The sequence below is a fragment of the Pristiophorus japonicus genome, chromosome 17 (assembly GCF_044704955.1).
Source record: "Pristiophorus japonicus isolate sPriJap1 chromosome 17, sPriJap1.hap1, whole genome shotgun sequence".
NCBI classification, from domain to species: Eukaryota; Metazoa; Chordata; class Chondrichthyes; family Pristiophoridae; genus Pristiophorus; species Pristiophorus japonicus.
The window spans coordinates 78981157-79000408 of record NC_091993.1 but is presented as its reverse complement, the minus strand read 5'-3'; the positions used below and the strand labels follow the sequence as shown (position 1 = coordinate 79000408).

Sequence of the window (19252 nt, the reverse complement as noted above, 5' to 3'; positions counted from 1 at the left end):
GGATATATTTGCACTGGAGGTAGTTCAGAGAAAGTTCACTAGGTTGATTCCTGAGATGAAGGGGTTGACTTATGAAGAAAGGTTGAGCAGGTTGGGTCTTTACTCATTGGAGTTTAGAAGAATGAGAGGTGTTCTTATTGAAACATACAAGATACTGAGGGGGTTTGACAAGGTAGATGCAGAGAGGATGGTTCCACTCATGGGGGAATCTAGAACTAGAGGGCATAGTTTAAGAATAAGGTGTCGCCCATTTAGAACTGAGATGAGGAGAAATTTCTTCTCAGAGTCACTAAATCTGTGGAATTCTCTGCCCTAGAGCTATGGAGGCTGGGTCATTGAATATATTTAAGGTGGAGATAGACAGATTTTTGAATAATAAGGGAGTGAAGGGTTATGGGGAGCGGGCAGGGAAGTGGAGCTGAGCCCAAGATCAGATCAACCATGATCTTATTAAATGGCGTAGCAGGCTCGAGGGGCTAAATGGCCTACTCTTGCTCCTACTTCTTATGTTCTTATGTTCTATCTGAACTCTCAAATGGACATAAATGTTCCCACGGCACTATTCAAAGAGAATAGTGGATTTCTTCCGCTGTCCTGGCCAACATTTGTCCTCAACTAACACCAAACAGTTTTTATGGTCATTTATAAGAACATAAGAATTAGGAACAGGAGTAAGCCATCTAGCCTGCTCCACCATTCAACAAGATCATGGCTGATGTGGCCATGGACTCAGCTCCACTTACCTGCCCGCTCCCCGTAATCCTTAATTCCTTTACTGGTTAAAAATCTATCTATCTGTGACTTGAATACATTCAATGAGCTAGCCTCAACTGCTTCCTTGGACAGAGAATTCCACAGATTCACAACCCTTTATCCCATTGCTGTTTGCGAGACCTTGTTGTGTGCAAATTTGCTGCCATGTTTCCTACATTACCACAGTGAATACACTTCAACAGTACTTCATTGCCGGCAAAACGCTTTTGGACATCCTGAGGTTGTAATCAACAGGGACTTTGATGAGGTCTGACCATGCTAATGGCTCTGGCCTCTCGCCGGTGACGTTGGATGGATGACAGGCACACTCCGCCCACTGACAGTCAAACGTCCACCAAAAGCAAATTTTTTTAAAAATCGGCCATCTTGCCTTCCACAGGGAATTAGAGTGCTGGTTTTTCCAGTCCTTTACGCTCCGGGTTTCACCCCTGAGCAGCATAGAAGGCGGCGGTGAGGTCTCCTGTGCCCCCTCGCGATCCTCCAGTCGGGTTTTGCTGCGGCACTGAGCAGCACCACCGGGAAGAGCTGTGCCGGGTGTGCAACGCCTCTGGTTGCGACACTGGCAGAAGATTTGACTTTTGCCCGATCCATCCATCCGCAATGACCGCTTTGGAAATCAGAGCATTCCAGCATAGCCGGCGGCACAGAGGAAGGTAAAGTGCTACAAAAGTATGTGCGAGTGTTTGTTCTTTTAATTTTTGTAGCAATTTGTGCTGTGGCGGTATGGGCAATGTTTTTGTGGCGGGGGGGGGGGGTTTAATGTTTCCCCCCCCCCCCCCGCTCCCCCTCTCGGCGTGCACAATACCCGGCTCTTTAGTTCACGAGTTTCCCATCCTTGCGGCATGAAAAATGTACAATGCCTCCCTTAGTGCTACACCCCCCCTGATGCAGGGCCCAGATGCCCAAACTGCCATACTAAAGCGCAAACTGCTCCCTGCCGGTAACTTTCCCGCCCCGCCTCCATTTTCACCCCAAAAACAGAAAAGCCTAAATTCCAGCCCAGAGTTTGCAGCACAGAACCAGGCTATCCGGCTCAACTGGTCTATGCCAGTGTTTATGCTCCTCACGAGCATCCTCACACCCTACTTCATCTCACCTTATCCAAATATGCTTCTATTCCTTTCTCTTTCATATACTTATCTAGATTCCTCCTAAATGCATCTATGCTATTCACAGAGAAGTGGATTGGGGATTACACTGAAAAGGAGGAAACAACTTTCAGAAACCAACCCCCTGTGGAGAATTCAATTTTTTACAGAAAAAGGATTATCAAGAGTATTCATCCTAATCGAATGGCTGCAGACAGAAGAACAAAAACTGAAGTATGTCAAGTAAAACAGGGAAAATACTGGAAATGCACAGCAGGTGGAAATCAAATTCTCAACCAAAATATTAACCTGTCACTTCTCTTTCAGATACTGACTGAACTGCTGTGTATTCCCAATCGTTTCTGCTTTAATTGCAGACTTCTACCAGTCATGGTTTTCTTTTACCTCTGAGGTATCAAGTCTGTTTTGGATCTAACCTTTTGGGACACAGGCATTGCAGAACTACCATAGGAGTTCAAAAGAAAACTGCAAATTTTCAAAATTTGAAATCAAAATCGCTGGACAAGTCAATAAACATCTGAAAGAGAAAAACTGCTTAAAGTTTCATTTGGAACCTTCCATTCTATGGTTGTGTTGTTTGTAGTCAGTTGAATCAGCTTGCCATCTCACAAACTGCATTTTGGAATTAACAGATTGTTAATGTTGGCTTCACATCTATGATATTCTATATCTGCGTAATTAAGGGAATGCTCTACTTAACAGCAAAGTTGCATGAAGTAATAACCCTTCTTCCCTTCACTCCCTCCAGTGTTTCTACAGAAACAACGTACAGGATGTAATGACAAGTCTAAAAAAAAAGTACGGTCTGATAGAGGTCTCTAAATGTTTTCAAGCAGATTCAATTATGGCTTTTAGGGAAGTAATTTTTAGGTTTCTTTACTTAAAAAAAAGTGTCTGATTTCAAAGCAATTTATCACTGGACCAGCCCTTGGATCCATGGTAACTGTGAAAGCATAAATTCCAACTGAAAATGCGCTCAACAGCAAATCGCCTGTAATCGTTTTATGTTATTGTGAAACCTATCTGCAATATTGAACGGCTTTGAGACTGGGATTAGACAAGGCTTGTGTTCCCAGGTAATTACGTTGCAAACAGAAGCTGCAGATCAGATTGCACAAATGAAGAAGGGAGAAAAGAGAGAGAAGAACTACTGTGTTTTACAATAACATAAGAGAGTCTACAAAGAGGCTCAGTAATATTTAGGGTCATGTATTGCAAACTACTTAAAAACTCTCTTCCATTTTGCATCCAATGCTCCAAAATGTCAACAGCTTGCTAAAAATAATATGTAGTCAACAGAGTGACCCTGATAATCATTTGAATGCAACACTCTCAACTGCTTGGCTAATAGTATTTTAAATTGATCCAAATCATTTGACAAAAAAGGTGCCAAATGCTAAAATTTTGATTCTGATGTGCTGTAAACATCTCTGAACCATACAGATCTACACTCCATAATAATTGCATTCATAGAATGACACAGCGAGGAGGCCATTCAGCCCGTTGTGCCTGTGCTGGCTCTTTGAAAGAACTGTCCAATTAGTCCCGCATCCCTGCCCTTTGTCTACAGCACTGCAGTTTTTCCTTCAAGTACTTATCCAATTCCCTTTTGAAAGGGATTATTGAATCTGCTTCCTCAACCCTTTCAGGGACTGAATTCCAGATCATAATTATGTTCATGTGTAACTGCTGCAGTTACAATGGAAATAAGAAGAGGCATAATAAGGATTTCAATTATATAGCATGGGTGTTGGAGGTGCAGAAATTGCTGGGAAGTTGAGTGTTGTAGATGAGCAGACCTGCTTTCAAATGGACAGAAGAACTTTTATTTATATAGCACCGAAACAAGTCTCTCAGAAACATCACAAAGCACTTCACGTACAATGACTTACTTTTGTGCAACCATTGCAACAACTGCAGCAAGTATTTTTCACTCAGCATGGTCTCACAAACAGCAATGAGATGAAGGACCAGTTAAACTGCTTTTAATGGTGTTGATTGAAAGAAGAATATTAGATAGAACACTCGGAAAACACCCGTGTGTTCTTAACATCTACTTGAACTACTGGAATGGACACATGGGGCCTTGGTTTAACATTTCATCCAAAGAACCAGCACTCCCTCACTATTTTGCTGAAGTGTCCGCCTAGATTATGTGCTCAAGTCCATCGTGGGGCTTAAACCCACAACCTTCTGTCTCACTTGAAAATGCTATCAACTGAGCCAAGATGACATTCATTTCAGAATAAAGATCTCCAAGTTTGCTGCCCAGCATGAAACATGGCTAGGGAAGCCCGATCGCTGCTTAGTTAACTGATCTCAGTGTGGATAACAGTAGAGATGCTACAATTAACTTCAGTGTCCCAGGGTTTAGGATAGGGGATAAAACAGCCAGTTTCCATTTTTGATTACCAGTAACCTTTACTGGAAATTGTGCAGATGTGAACATCAAATGAGGACAGGATAGCACTTGGCTGTGATGTCCCCACAGGTCAATCATAGACTGTTGGCATTCACTGCCTAGGTTCACTCAGGATGATTGACTATTTCTTGTCCCTGTTGATCAAAAGCTTAACTGGACCAGCCAGATCAACATTGTAGCGACAAGAGCAAGGCAGAGGCTTTGTATTCTGTGATAAGTGGCTCCCCTTTCAACCCCTCAAAGCCTTCCCACCATCTACAAGGCTAAAAGCATTCTCAGCACTTGCCTGGATGGCAACATTCAAGTAGTTCACTGCCATCCAGGACAAATCAATCTGCTTGATCAGCATCACTGTCACAGGACTCAATAGCCACCCCCTCCACCATTGGCACACTGTACTAACTACTGGCACACTGCAGCAACTCACCAAGCTTACTTCAACAGCACTTGCTACCCCCTAGAAGTCCAGCACTGGGAACGACAAGGGAAGCAATCTTGTGGGAACAGCATCATCTCCAAATTCTACAAGTCATCCTGACTTAGGCATATAATCGCACTTCCTTCATGGTCGTTGGATCAATATCCTGGAATTCCCTATCTAACAGCAAAGGTGTGAGAGTACCATCACCACAGGGACTGCAGGAGTTTGAGGAGAAGGCTCACCACCAACATCTCAGGGAAATAAATGTGGCCTTGCCAGCATTTCCCACACCCAATAACAAAGTTAAAAACATTCAGGTGAAATACTACATGATGAGTGGCATCTGTACTACATCAAATCCAGTTTACAGGATAGCAGGGGATAAATTGGAAAGTTTGGGGGGGGGGGGGGGGTGAAGGGAAAGGACCACATTTTAAAAACAGTAGCTGACAAATGATTTAAATATGTACTGTACACTTGCCAGATACAAGATTTAATATTCATAAGGTCCAACATTTCTGAAATTCTAGCCATAGCTAAATTTTTAAATTACCTAACTGATTCTCCCACGCACAGCTATTGAATAACACTAAACAGTTCTATTAACAGACAAAGTGGCATGCCTTGTCCACAACTCCATTTCTGTGATTTGAGAGTGCTGTGATGATTTGATTCGTGTCCCATTACCACATTGCTTATGATTTCATCACTATAATTCAAGTCCAATCAATAGAGGATGATCACTGCCCTTCTAGGCACTTCTCGTTATTTTTACATCACCTGTACAGATATTGGGCTCAATTTTCCCGAGTGATTTGCACCTTTTTTTGGCGTGTGCCTCTTTTTTTGGCCTAAGTTAAAAAATCCAAGTTTCCCCAATCTTTGTGCGCCAGCATAACTCAGTAAGTTACGATTTTTTTTTTTGTGTGACAGGGTGCATAACCTGATGCCTGCGCCAGTTTTTCACAATTATGGAAGTTTGGCCAAGTTAAATTTCTCTGAGGACTGCGTATGTGACCACACCTGAAAAATCTTCTGGGCACTTAAGAAAAACCAGCACACATTTAAAAAAAAAATCGGCACAGAAAGACGCCATTGTTTTAATGCCAAGTTTTGGAGGGAGTCAAGAACACATTAAATATGCATCATCAAGCTTAATTTTTTTCAAACTTAAAATGCAGGAAATGGAAGTTTAATGGAATTCTTTAAGTTTTCATTTTTTTTTAAAAACTGACACACCACCACTGAATGTCTCCAAACCGGGCTCGAGGGTCGGAGCATTGGCCGGCAGAATTGGTCCCTCGCCCGAACACAAAAGAAGCCTGTGGCTGGGGGGTGGTGTGTGTGGAAGGCAAATGGAAGGCACGAGAAGCCTACACTACGCATCAAATGAAACCCGGAGGTTGGGTGGGGGGGGGGGGGGGGGGTTTCCCCGATCATTGAACCTGCTCACACCTGGGTGTGGTCCATACTAGGGCGTCGACCTTGGGGAGGGAGAACAAAGAATCTTGTCCTGCCTGCCATTTTGAGCTTCTTGCAAAGGTACAATTTAATCATGGGGTCAATACTGGCAATGCCATACCTTATGCAAGCCTTCGGCATGATGGTACTGCAGAGGAGACAATTGATTCGACGTTATCACGAGGGACCTCAGATCACGTAGGGTGATGGGTAGGAGGCCTTACTCACATCGGGTATATCGAGACAGGCATTCGTACCTGCACCCGAGTGATGCAGTGTCAGAAGGCTGCATTTCCGCAAAGAAGTTATAAATGAGATCTGTGAATTCGTAAAAACAGACTTGCAACCTAGACGCGTCAGGAGGACTGTTTTGTCAGTTGAAGTGAAGGTTACAGCTGCGCTTTCATTCTATGCATCTGGATCGTTCCAGGCTACAACTGAAGATGTGTGCGTTATTTCTCAACATGCAACACATATCTGCATTCGGCAGGTGACTGCTGTACTATATGCCTGGAGGAATGACTACATAAAGTTCCCCATGACCACCCATGCAATGCATGAAAGGGCTGTGGGCTTCTCCATGATTGCTGGCTTCCCGAAGGTACAGGGCTGCATTGATTGTACCCATTTCGCCTTGCGAGCACCTTTGGAGGATTCCAAGGTGTACAGGAACAGAAAAGGCTTGCACTCCATTAATGTGCAGCTCGTGTGTGAAGACATGCATCGCATCATGTTAGTCGATGCAAGATATCCTGGGAGTACCCATGATGCGTTCATCCTACGCGAGAGCGTTATATCTGCCATGTTTCAGCAGCAGCCAGAAGGAAAGAGCTGCCTACTGGGAGACAAAGGGTATGGTCTCACCACATGGCTCATGACGCCCCTACGCGTAACCCGGACGGAAACGGACTAGGAATATAACATATCACACATGGCGACATGCAGCATAATAGAGGGGACCATTGACAGCTTGAAATAGCGTTTGTTGCCTGGACCATTCCGGAGGCCACTTGCAATACTCCCCTGAGATTATCATTCAGTTCACTATTGTGTGCAGCATGCTGCATAACTTAACCATCATGAGGCAGCAGCAACTGGTAGTAGAAGACCCACCTGGGGGGAGAGTGGCTGTTGATGAGGAGGAAGATGCAGATGACTAGGAGGAGGAGGAGGAGGAGGAGGAGGACGAGGAAGCCATGTAACTACCTGAACCCGGAGCACGACAGCAGAGGAAGGCGGGTCGTCGTGTCCCTTTAACGACTGCTTGTGCCTTGCGCCAGCAGCTCATCAGTGAACGCTTTGCTGCCTGAAGGCTCAACGGAAAATATTCCAAATGGACGACGTTTACTGTTTGGACCTGTTCCGTAATGTTGTGTTGTGTTAATGGAACAAATGATAGAAATGATTCTTGTTCACTTCAAAAAGTTGTTAATAATGGAAAAAATTTATGGAAATGATTCGGTTATCATTTAAAATATATTTTATTCAAAAGTTTAACATTTGTTTGTACTTAATTTTAATAAAAATATTCTTGTATCAAACTTTAAAGTTTACCGAGAAATTATCACTTACTAACTTCTAAATTTACATAATTTAAACTTTTAATTTGAGAACAGTTACAACAGTAATAACAATAGCAGCCAAGAAAGGCTGCACCCATCTATCCTCCACCTTATTCTAAGACTGCCCGCTGCGTTTGGTCTTGGTGACTCCACCCCTGCCCACAGGTGGTGGTGCACACTTCTTGGATTGGTACCAAGCTTATTCTTTCGAACATCTCGGGTAATGTGGAGAGCCTGGCTTGGGCCTCTTCAGAGGTTGGTCTGGCGATTGGAATGGGAGTGGCAGTTGATTCTGTCAGTGGCCGCGTTCCCTTATTGCAGCAGCTAACTCCGATGTTCCCTTCCTCATGTGCCCTGATGGTGTCTCAACTACCTGCAACATTCCCTCCCTCATGTTCCCGGACAGTGTTCCCATTTCTCGAGAGCGCGTTGTTACTTCTCCCAACACCTCATCACCCACCCCACTGATGGTGTCCAGGAGTGATCGGGGAAAGTCAATGCTCTCTGCACTCATTGTCATCATCTGAACCACATCTGTCAGATCCTGCACCTCAGGAGAGCACTGTTGAGCTCTTCTTCCCCTCCTCACCCTGGGTGTGGCTCACTGCATCCCACTGGGACCCGCAGCCTCGGACGGTGGGAAACCACGGAATGTCCCACCAACACTCATACCACTCAGGGAAGGGGCTGGCACCTCAATGGGTGGCACCTGCACCTCCTCCAGAGTGATACAACAGTGGGGGATTCAGCCATCCCCTCCCCATGCTCTTGGTCTGGAAGGTGGGATTGGAAAATGTTTTCTTCAGGCGCGTCCACATCTGAATCTTCTTCTGCATCATCAGGGTTAGCCTCAAATTCTACAAAATATAACAGAACAGACAAATGGTTAACAGCAGAGGAGGGGGCAGGGTGGGTGGCATGAATAGGCTCACACAGCACAGGCAGCAGGCTGATTTGATGAACCACGATGAATGATACCACATTGCATCAACCGAAGCGTAGCTGACGGAGACATCCCCATGAACCGAAGCATGGCTAGCCCACGCAGTACTTAACATTTAGCAAAGCCAGACTCTGGAATTTGCAGGATTTACCCTCTCCCTCGAGTGCGGATCCAGCTTGTGCAGTGGTGGTTGCTTTTCTCCAGGCAGAACACATCAAAGCAGCAACCCTCTCTTTGAAGGGTGTCAGTGGCTGCAAATTTGCCGGGCCACCTTCTGTTCAAGTTCTTTCCCTTTTATTGTGTACCACTTTCCTCTGCAAAGATGAAAATATAATTATTAAAAAAAAAGGGTGCCTTTCAGCTGGGTGGGACGTACACAGCTGGTCACATTTACAATTGCAATTCCATTGAATAAATGAAAATATTACTTACACTAACTACTTGACCAAGATCCTGCCACTTCTTTTTGCACTGGCCTCTGGACGTCGAAGTGGTCACCATTGCACAGTAATCTTCTGCAAATTGGTTCCAGCTTTTCTTCATTTCTTTTGGTGGAACTTTTATGCGACCTCTGCTGGTGTTCAGCTCGTGCCATCTGCCCTCAATCACAGTAACCAATGCCTCCACTTCATCCTGTAAGAAATTCTTGGTCCTTGCGCCGCGTTGCATCTTATATTGCAGCTCTGATTTCTCCAATGAGAATTAAAGTTCTCACACACAACTGGCTCTTTAAAAATGGCCAAATGCAGACCAGGAGCTGTACTGGGCATGCGCGCCCATAGCAATCATATCAAAAACGTCCTTTTTTTTTTCACGCATGCGCAGAAGGGACGGCATCGTTTTTCGGCACAGACATTAGGCTCCCACCCACCCCCCGCCGAGGCTACAGGACAGGCTGCGCGCCACCAATTTCAAAAACTGGAATGGGGAAATTTGCTACTTTTTTTTTTGGAGTAGTTGGGGAGAAAAACAGACGTAACTCTGGCAGTATGCCAAAAAACGGCATGGGGAAAATTGAGCCCATAATCTTGCATTTTGCCACCAGTGATTTTAAAGAAAGTTTTATACCGTGATTGAAAACACAAAACTTTACTTAATAGATAACAAGACCTTGCCTGAATAAATTGCCTTAAGGTGTAAAATAGCTTTAGAAAAAAATACTTTAAGTTGACCTTTCCCCAACCTTGTAAGGGCAGCCATGTTGTACTTGAGGGGTAGATTTTCAACTTGACGCCAGGTGTAAAATTAGCAATGTGGATCAGCCACTTATTATAGAAACCAGTCAATTTCCATTTCCTCTCTAAACAGCAAAACTAACCTGGCAATCCTTACTTGCTGTATCTATAGGCAGTTGAATGGAATGATGGAATGTTGTAATGTGTTATTTTCTTTGAAAAGCAACTATTAAGGTTAATCTGGTATTAAATTCTACAGCTTGGCAATTTAATTTAATTTAATTTAATTGTTTTCAATTTTTCAATCCAGACTCCTTTAGTGATGCCAGATCAGACTACTTCCTGGGGATTCTGCAATTGGTGAAAAATTGCAAAAAAGCAAAGACAGGTTAACTAGTTCATCATAGGTGGCCCCTCGAACGAGGATGACTTGCTTCCACATGAGTTCACAAATGTTTCAATGTAGGACCCGATTTTCCAGTCCTGAACTCCAATTGAAGAGGTGGTAGATGCCTGCGCGTGGATTTTTTAAATGTGTGGTGACCGTTGCACACCAGCCACCACACGGGCTTGACAGAACTCGGCCTTTACCCAGTGGCAAAGGCTAACCAGGACGACTGGAGATCTGCTCTGCTGCATGGACCTAGTGCGCACACATATTGCAGTGTGGGCTGGCCCGTGCTGCCCCTGGGCCCTCAGCTCTTCCGGGTCCCATACCCTCATTCGCCGCACTTCCGCCACGATCACTTGCCGCTCCTCTGCCACAAAAGCACTCGTCACAATTCCGCCACGATCTCCCACCGCACCTCTGCACGAAACATTCGACGAACCTCCGTCATGATCACCCACCAAATCTCAGCCATGAACCCTGATCACTCCTCCGCCCCAATCACTCGTCGCAAGTCCGCCACGACCTTCCATGCTCCTCTGCTGTACCAGGGCCCCGCCGATGCTCCTGCCCACACTCCAAACAGCAACCTGATGGCGTCACCCAGTTGCCCACTTCCAACATTTGTGTAGACTCGCGCTGGAAGCTGCAGTAGCATGCTCCAGCTCTTTTTATAGCCTCGACCTGCGGAGATGTTCACTCGCAGGTCGGGCTGGCCCACCTACAGCGTACATGACCATCAAACTACGAAAAAAAAACATGCAAAAGGATAATTGTTCAGTTTAAAAGTGCTGCACAGTTTAGTGGGTCTTTAGTTAGATATACCTGCACTTGAATGGTCATCCTGTCCTTCAATCCCACCACTGCACCATGATTTAAAATAGAAAGGATATAGAATGCATGGGCTCCAAGATAGAGGAGTCATCTCATATCACAATATGGAAGAGGAATTTCATCTGTTGTCATGTGAGGCTATAGATGGTGCATCATACTTTGGAAAAACTGGCAGGTTTTTGACAGATATGTACCTTCTTTTGGTTCAGTTAAGGGACTAGATATGGATATGGAATTGTGCAGAGTTTAGCACTCATCTGCCAAACAGGAATGGGATGAACCAGAGATTAGAAGCTACTAGAGGGCGAGGAACGGAAAAGAACAAAAAAAGGGGCTCCAGGAGAATGTACATTAAAAAGTGAAAGATAAATATTTTATATTCAAAGAATCACTTTGTTCTAAAGCAGGGAGAAAATCAAATCAATATCTTTCCCTCTTAAAAACACATCAAAGTAACCTCAATGCTTTAATCTTTCTTCCTAGATTTAATGTTAGCAACATGGCCATTGCCACATTAGAACTTAAAAGATTGAAAGACTACTAGTGGACCTCCCATGATATTGCTCAGTGTGACAGACGGCATGTTGCTTTACAGCATGGGTCAGCTAAACATGGACAGCAATTATCCTGCCCCTCTAATCAAGGCCAGAGACGCCTCCTGCCTCTCTCTTCCCATCGTCTCTTCCCTGAACAAGATCTCTCTCTACCACTTCAACAGATTATTTCTCCCAAGAATGTTCCCTCTCCACATTCCCCAAAATATCATATTTCCCTCGTTTCAACAATCACACCCAGTCTTACTCAACAGAATCACTCTCATTTTCCTTCCTCTTCAGAGACCCAACAGTGTGTGTGTCCCTCTTGCTCTCTCTCACCTTCACCCCATTCAACAGGGTCTCTCTCCCTTTCTCTTCCCAGCTCCTTCTCCTTCCCTCTACCCATAATGTCTATCTGTGTGTATGTGTGATTCTCTCTTTAAAGGAAGAACTTTCAACTTTGATGCGGGTAAATAGGAACGATATTGGATTGGCCGGCAATTATAGACCCAAGCCAATTTTCCTTTCCGTTGACTTCAATTGGGTAGGGCATATAATGCCGGCCAATCTGATATTGTCTATTTTACCACATACCCCTATAGAAAGTTCCAGCATTCACAGAACTACAGTACTGGCAAAGCAAACAGCAATTCAGAAATGTGTTCATTGGAGACATTCTGCACAAAAACACCATTGGATGAAAAACATATTAATTTCCACATGCATTTGAACCTCAGCTGCTCACTAGCTGCTGAAAATTATATGGTATTTTATATCAAAGATGGACTCCTCCAGCCACGTTTGCAAAGTACTAGTGGGAGGCAGGTTGTCCCACTGGCAGGACAGATCCACCCGAGATGGTGGCACAGTGGTATACAGTCGGGAGGGAGTGACTCTGGGAGTCCTCAACATTGACTCCGGACCCAATGAAGTCTCATGGCAAGGAAACCTCCTGCTAATTACCACCTACCGCCCTCCCTCAGCTGATGAATCAGTGCTCCTCCATGTTGAATACCGCTTGGAAGAAGCACACAGAGTAGAAAGGGCACAGAATGTACTCTGGGTTGGGGACTTCAATGTCCATCACCAAGAGTGGCTCGGTAGTACTATTACTGATCGAGTCTTAGCTGACAATCTGGTCCTGCGGCAGGTATTGAGAGAAGCAACACAAGGGAAAAACCTACTTAACCTCGTCCTCACCAATCTACCTGTCGCAGATGCATCTGTCCATGACAGCATTGGTAGCAGTGACCACTGCACAGTCATTGTGGAGACGAAGTCCCATCATTATACTGAGGACACCCATCATCATGTTCTGTGCACAGCGACTGTGCTAAATGGCATAGATTCAGAACAGATTTAGCAGCTCAACACATGAGGTGCTGTGGGCCATCGGCAGCAGCAGAATTGTATTCCACCACAATCTGTAAACTCATGTCCTGGCACTCTACCATTACCTTCAAGCCAGGAGACCAACCTTGGTTCAATAAGGAGTTCAGAAGAACATGCCAGGAGCAGCACCAGGCATACCTAAAAATGAGGTGCCAACTTGGGGAAGCTGCAACATAGTACTACTTGCATGCTAAACAGCGGAAGCAGCATGCTATAGACAGAGCTAAGCGATCCCACAATCAATGGTTCAGATCAAAGCTCTGCAGTCCTGTCACATCCAGTCATGAATGGTGGTGGACAATGAAATAACTAACTGGAGGAGGAGACTCTATGAATATTCTCATCCTCAATGATGGTGGAGCCCAGCACGTGAGTGCAAAAGACAAGGCTGAAGTATTTGCAACCATCTTCAGCCAGAAAATCCATATCGGCCTCCTCCTGAGGTCCCCACCATAACAGACGCTAGTCTTCAGCCAATTCGATTCACTCCACATGATATCAAGATGAGCACTATGGGCCTCGACAACATCCCAGCTGTCGTGCTGAAGACCTGTGCTCCAGAATTAACCAAGCTACCTGACAATGTGGAAAATTACTCCGATATAGCCTGGCCACAAAAAGCAGAACATATCCAATCTGGCCAATTACCACCCCACCAGTCTACTCTCAATCATCAGCAAAGTGATGGAAGGAGTCGTTAACAGTGATATCAAGCAGCACTTACTCACCAATAATCTGCTCACTTACGCTCAGTTTGGGTTCCGCCAGTACCACTTGGCTCCAGGCCTCATTACAGCCTTGGTCCAAACACGGTCAAAAAAGAGCTGAATTCCAGAGGTGAGGTGAGAGTGACTGCCCTTGACATCAAGGCAGCATTTGACTGAGTGTGGCATCGAGGAGCCCTAGTAAAATTGAAGTCAATGGGAATCAGGGGGAAAATTCTCCACTGGCTGGAGTCATACCTAGCACAAAGGAAGATGATTGTGGTTGTTGGAAGACAATCATCCCAGCCTCAGGACATCACTGCAGGAGTTCCTCTCAGGGAAACCATCTTCAGCTTCCAGGACATTAGCTTGGCTGATGTGGAATCAGTATGGGTGGAGCTATGGAATACCAAAGGGCAGAAAACGCTAGTGGGCATTGTGTACAGACCACCAAACAGTAGTTGTGAGGTTGGGGACAGCATCAAACAAGAAATTTGGGATGAGTGCAATAAAGGTACAGCAGTTATCATGGGCAACTTTAATCTACATATTGATTGGGCTAACCAAACTGGTAGCAATGCGGTGGAAGAGGATTTCCTGGTGTATTAGGGATGGTTTTTTATATGTCAATATGTCGAGGAACCAACTGGAGGGCTGGCCATCCTAGACTGGATGATGTGTAATGAGAAAGGACTAAATAGCAATCTTGTTGTGCGAGGCCCCTTGGGGAAGAGTGACCATAATATGGTAGAATTCTTCATTAAGATGGAGAGTGACAGTTAATTCAGAGATTAGGGTCCTGAATTTCGATGGTATGAGACGTGAATTGGCTAGAATAGACAGGTGAGTGATACTTAAAGGGTTGACGGTGGATAGGCAATGGCAAACATTTAAAGATCACATGGATGAACTTCAACAATTGTACATCCCTGTCTGGAGTAAAAATAAAACGGGGAAGGTGGCTCAACCATGGCTAACAAGGGAAATTAAGGATAGTGTTAAATCCAAGGAAGAGGCATATAAATTGGCCAGAAAAAGCAGAAAACCTGAGGACTGGAAGAATTTTGCAATACATCAAAGGAGGACAAAGGGCTTATACTCTAAGCTTGCTGGGAACATAAAAACTGACTGCAAAAGCTTCTATAGATATGTGAAAAGAAAAAGATGAATGAAAACAAACGTACGTCCCTTGCAGTCAGATTCAGGTGAATTTATAATGGGGAACAAAGAAATGGGGGACCAGTTAAACATGTACTTTGGTTCTGTCTTCACGAAGGAAGACACAAATAACCTTCCGGAAATACTAGGGGACCGAGGGTCTAATGAGAAGGAGGAACTGAAGGAAATCCTTATTAGGCAGGAAATGGTGTTGGGGAAATTGATGGGATTGAAGGCCGATAAATCCCTGGGGCCTGATTGTCTGCATCCCAGAATACTTAAGGAAGTAGCCCTAGAAATAGTGGATGCATTGGTGATCATTTTCCAACAATCTATCGACTCTGGATCAGTTCCTATGGACTGGAGGGTAGCTAATGTAACACCACTTTTTAAAAGAAAGGAGGGAGAGAGAAAACAAATAATTATAGACCGGTTAGCCTGACATCATTAGTGGGGAAAATGTTGGAATCAATTATTAAAGATAGAATAGCAGCACATTTAGAAAGCAGTGACGGGATCGGCCCAAGTCAGTATGGATTTATGAAAGGGAAATCCTGCTTGACAAATCTTATATAATTTTTTTTTGAGGATGTAATTGGTAGAGTGGACAAGGGAGAACCAGTGGGTGTGGTGTATTTGGACTTTAAAAAGGCTTTTGACGAGGTCCCACACAAGAGATTGGTGTGAAAAATTAAAGCACATGGTATTGGGGGTAATGTACTGACGTGGATAGATAACTGGTTGGCAGACAGGAAGCAGAGAGTCAGGATAAATGGGTCCTTTTCAGAATGGCAGGCAGTGACTTGGACTTTACAATATACATTAATGATTTGGATGAGGGAATTGAGTAATATTTCCAAGTTTGCAGATGACTCTAAGCTGGGTGGCAGTGTGAGCTATGAGGAGGACGCTAAAAGGCTGCAGGGTGACTTGGAGAGGTTAGGTGAGTGGACAAACGCGTGGCAGTTGCAGTATAATATGGATAAATGTGAGGTTATCCATTTTGGGGGCAAAAACACAAAGGCAGAATATTATCTGAATGGCGGCAGATTAGGAAAAGGGGAGGTGCAGCGAGACCTGGGTCTCATGGTACATCAGTCATTGAAAGTTGGCATGCAGGTTCAGCAAGCGGTGAAGGCGGCAAATGGTATGTTGGCCTTCAAAGCTAGAGGATTTGAGTATAGTAGCAGGGAGGTCTTACTGCAGTTGTACAGGGCCTTAGTGAGGCCTCACCTGGAATATTGTGTTCAGTTTTCTCCTAATCTGAGGAAGGACGTTCTTGCTATTGAGGGAGTGCAGCGAAGGTTCACCAGACTGATTCCCAGGATGGCAGGACTGACATACGAGAGACTGGATTGACTGGGCCTGTATTCACTGGAGTTTAGAAGGATGAGAGGGGATCTCAGAAACATATAAAATTCTGACGGGACTGGGCAGGTTAGATGCAGGAAGAATGTTCCCGATGTTGGGGAAGTCCAGAACCAGGGGACATAGTCTTAGGATAAGGGGTAGGCCATTTAGGACTGAGATGAGGAGAAAATTCTTCACTCAGGGAGTTGTTAACCTGTGGAATTCCCTACCGCAGAGAGTCGTTGATGCCAGTTAATTGGATATATCCAACGGGGAGTTAGATATGGCCCTTAAGGCTAAAGGGATCAAGGGGTATGGAGAGAAAGCAGGAAAGGGGTACTGAGGTGAATGATCAGCCATGATCTTATTGAATGGTGGTGCAGGCTCCAAGAGCTGAATGGCCTATTCCTGCATATTTTCTATGTTTATGTTTCTTCCAATCATCATAAATAAGGTCAGAAGTGGGGATGTTTTCTGATGATTGCAGTGTTCAGTGCCATTCGCAACTCCTCAGATAATGAAGCAGTCCTTGCCCATATGCAGCAAAACCTAGACGATATTCAGGCTTGGGCTGATAAGGACGTTTTTGCTATTGTGGGAGTGCAGCAAAGGTTCACCAGACTGATTCCAGGGATGGCTGGACTGTCACATGAGGAGAGACTGGATCAACTGGGCCTTTATTCACTGGAGTTTAGAAGGATGAGAGGGGATCTCAGACACGTATAAGATTCTGAAGGGACTGGACAGGTTAGACGCGGAAAGAATGTTCCCGATAATTGGGGAAGTCCAGAACCAGGGGACATAGTCTTAGGATAAGGGGTAGGCCATTTAGGACTGAGATGAGGAGAAACTTCTTCACTCAGGGAGTTGTTAACCTGTGGAATTCCCTACCGCAGAGAGTTGTTGAGGCCAGTTCATTGGATATATTCAAGAGGGAGTTAGATATGGCCCTTGCAGCTAAAGGGATCTAGGGGTATGGAGAGAAAGCAGGAAAGGGGTACTGAAGGAATGATCAGCCATGATCTTATTGAATGTTGGTGCAGGCTCGAAGGGTCGAATAGCCTACTCCTGCACCTATTTTTCTAAATAGCACGTGACATTCACGCCACACAAGTGCCAGATGACCATCTCCAACAAGCGAGAGTCTAACTACTGCCCCTTGACATTCAACAGCATTACCATCGCCAAATCCCCCACCATCAACATCCTGGGCAGGGGGGGGGTCACCATTGACCAGAAGTTTAACTGGATTAGCCACATAAAAACCCTGGTAGCAGCACCTCCCAAACCCACGACCGTTACCACCTAGAAGGACAAGAGCAGCAGGCGCATAGGAGTACCACCATTAAGTTTGTGGGATGTGCTTGATTGAAGCGACTCCACACTATTACAACAATATTGCATTACAACAAGTTTGTAAAACAAAACTTTTAAATAAACAGTAGACATCAATTCAAACTATTGCTCAGGAAATAAGATCTCAGTTTTTAATTAAATAGCTGTGGGTCCTTGCATCTAACGACATTTCTCTTGGATCAGAGATGGGAGTTGCGGGAATAGCACATTTTCTACAGTGCCAGTGCCAAGGTTCCCAATGTGTTTGTAACCAGAACAGCTCACTCAGATTCTAAGCTTCAACAAAAACAAAGGACCTGCATCCAAATAATGTCATCTAGAATCACAAAGAGGCTCCTGTTGCTTTAAATAAATAGACACAAAGTCAGAGTGCACATTTTTTTTTAATATCACTTTTACTCCTTTTTAAGCCAGTAATGCTGGGGTAGGAGACAGCTGCCCTCTAGGAAAGGCATTTGAAGGGCACTACTGCAAGTCTGCAGATGAACACAGCAGCACAGACCTGCAGATGAAAAAGCAAGCTTTACATCATTTCCAAAGATTCTCCTTGCTTTCTGGTTTGTAAACCTCTGCTTTCCAAACATCCTATAGCAGGTTAATAGATGCATTTTAAAGTGTACAGCAGTCAAGCACTCATTTACAAACTCAGATCTATTGTCAATGGCAAGATCTTTAATGGGCTACAGAATGACATCCATCTTAAGCATTATTTTTAAATATCGTCGTGAGTGGATCCATTTTAAATACAAGAAGCAAATAACTCCATACCACAGGCAAACAGAGCATTTACACTTGCTGTTCTGTGCAAAGAAACAGATGGCTACTTCAAAATAAAGTATAAAAGATGCATCTATCTTTATGCTTTATACGCTCTCCCTATGATTTTTTGACTATTTTGCAATGGAAAGCTCTTGGTATAATTGATATTAAAATATCAAGTTAAATGTTGCTCGCAAGGAGTTAAATTCTCTTATCAGTTGCTCCGGGAGAAGTGATTTAGAATTCAAATTGCTTAGACAAAGCAAATTTGTTTTAACATCCCATTAATCATCCACACCTACTATTGTTGGGATAGCCCTATTCAGCAGGGGTTAGTTGCCAGAGAACTTTCATTTGAGGAAGGACGATAGTCAGCTTAATTGGCAGCCCTATCGGACAAGCATTGAACAGGGAGGGAGACTGCGGTAAAGGTGCTCACTTCCTGTCCAGTTTAGGGACTAAAGGAAAGAAATACATGGGTCAGGAGAGTTTGGCAAGATCAGGAAAGGGGACCCAACCTAGGGGGGAGAAAGTTTGCTCATATTCAAGCTCCCAAGCCAGCCAGATTCAGGGAAAAGGGTGACCCTTGAGTAATGAGGGCTCCTCCTAGGTCTACAAAAAAATATTGGCTTACTTACTGCCAGCCCATTCGAAGTATTCCCCTGGGATCGGCTTCACTGCCCCCACCGCCTCAGTGTGGTAGCTGGCCGACTTCCCGCCCCACCGGCTCGTTGCAGCACGTTACCTGTTTGGCTCCGGCCGCACGTCAATTAGCCCGCACCTAAATTTGGCTCGAGCCTCGCGTGACCGCTCCGGGCGGAAGCCGTGTCGCTCGGGCATTGTGGTCAGTTGTGGTGCCGCAACAGCCTGAACACAGCCCAGAGATCAAACTCGGGAGCTTCCTGGTC

The 19252-nt window shown here is 44.7% G+C and overlaps 1 protein-coding gene across 6 annotated transcripts in view; it reads right to left on the bottom strand.

Annotated features, from left to right (window-relative positions):
- pacsin1b (protein kinase C and casein kinase substrate in neurons 1b) overlaps positions 1-19252 on the bottom strand; it is a 406522-nt gene that overhangs the window by 357487 nt on the left and 29783 nt on the right. The window contains exon 1 of one of the 6 annotated variants that reach the window (XM_070858871.1): positions 18983-19159. The exons of 4 other annotated variants lie outside the window; for them this stretch is intronic. The gene's annotated coding sequence lies outside the window, so the exon portion shown is untranslated. Of the gene's footprint in view, positions 1-18982; positions 19160-19252 lie in introns of those variants that run through there. One more of the 6 variants, XM_070858873.1, reaches the window with a different exon arrangement.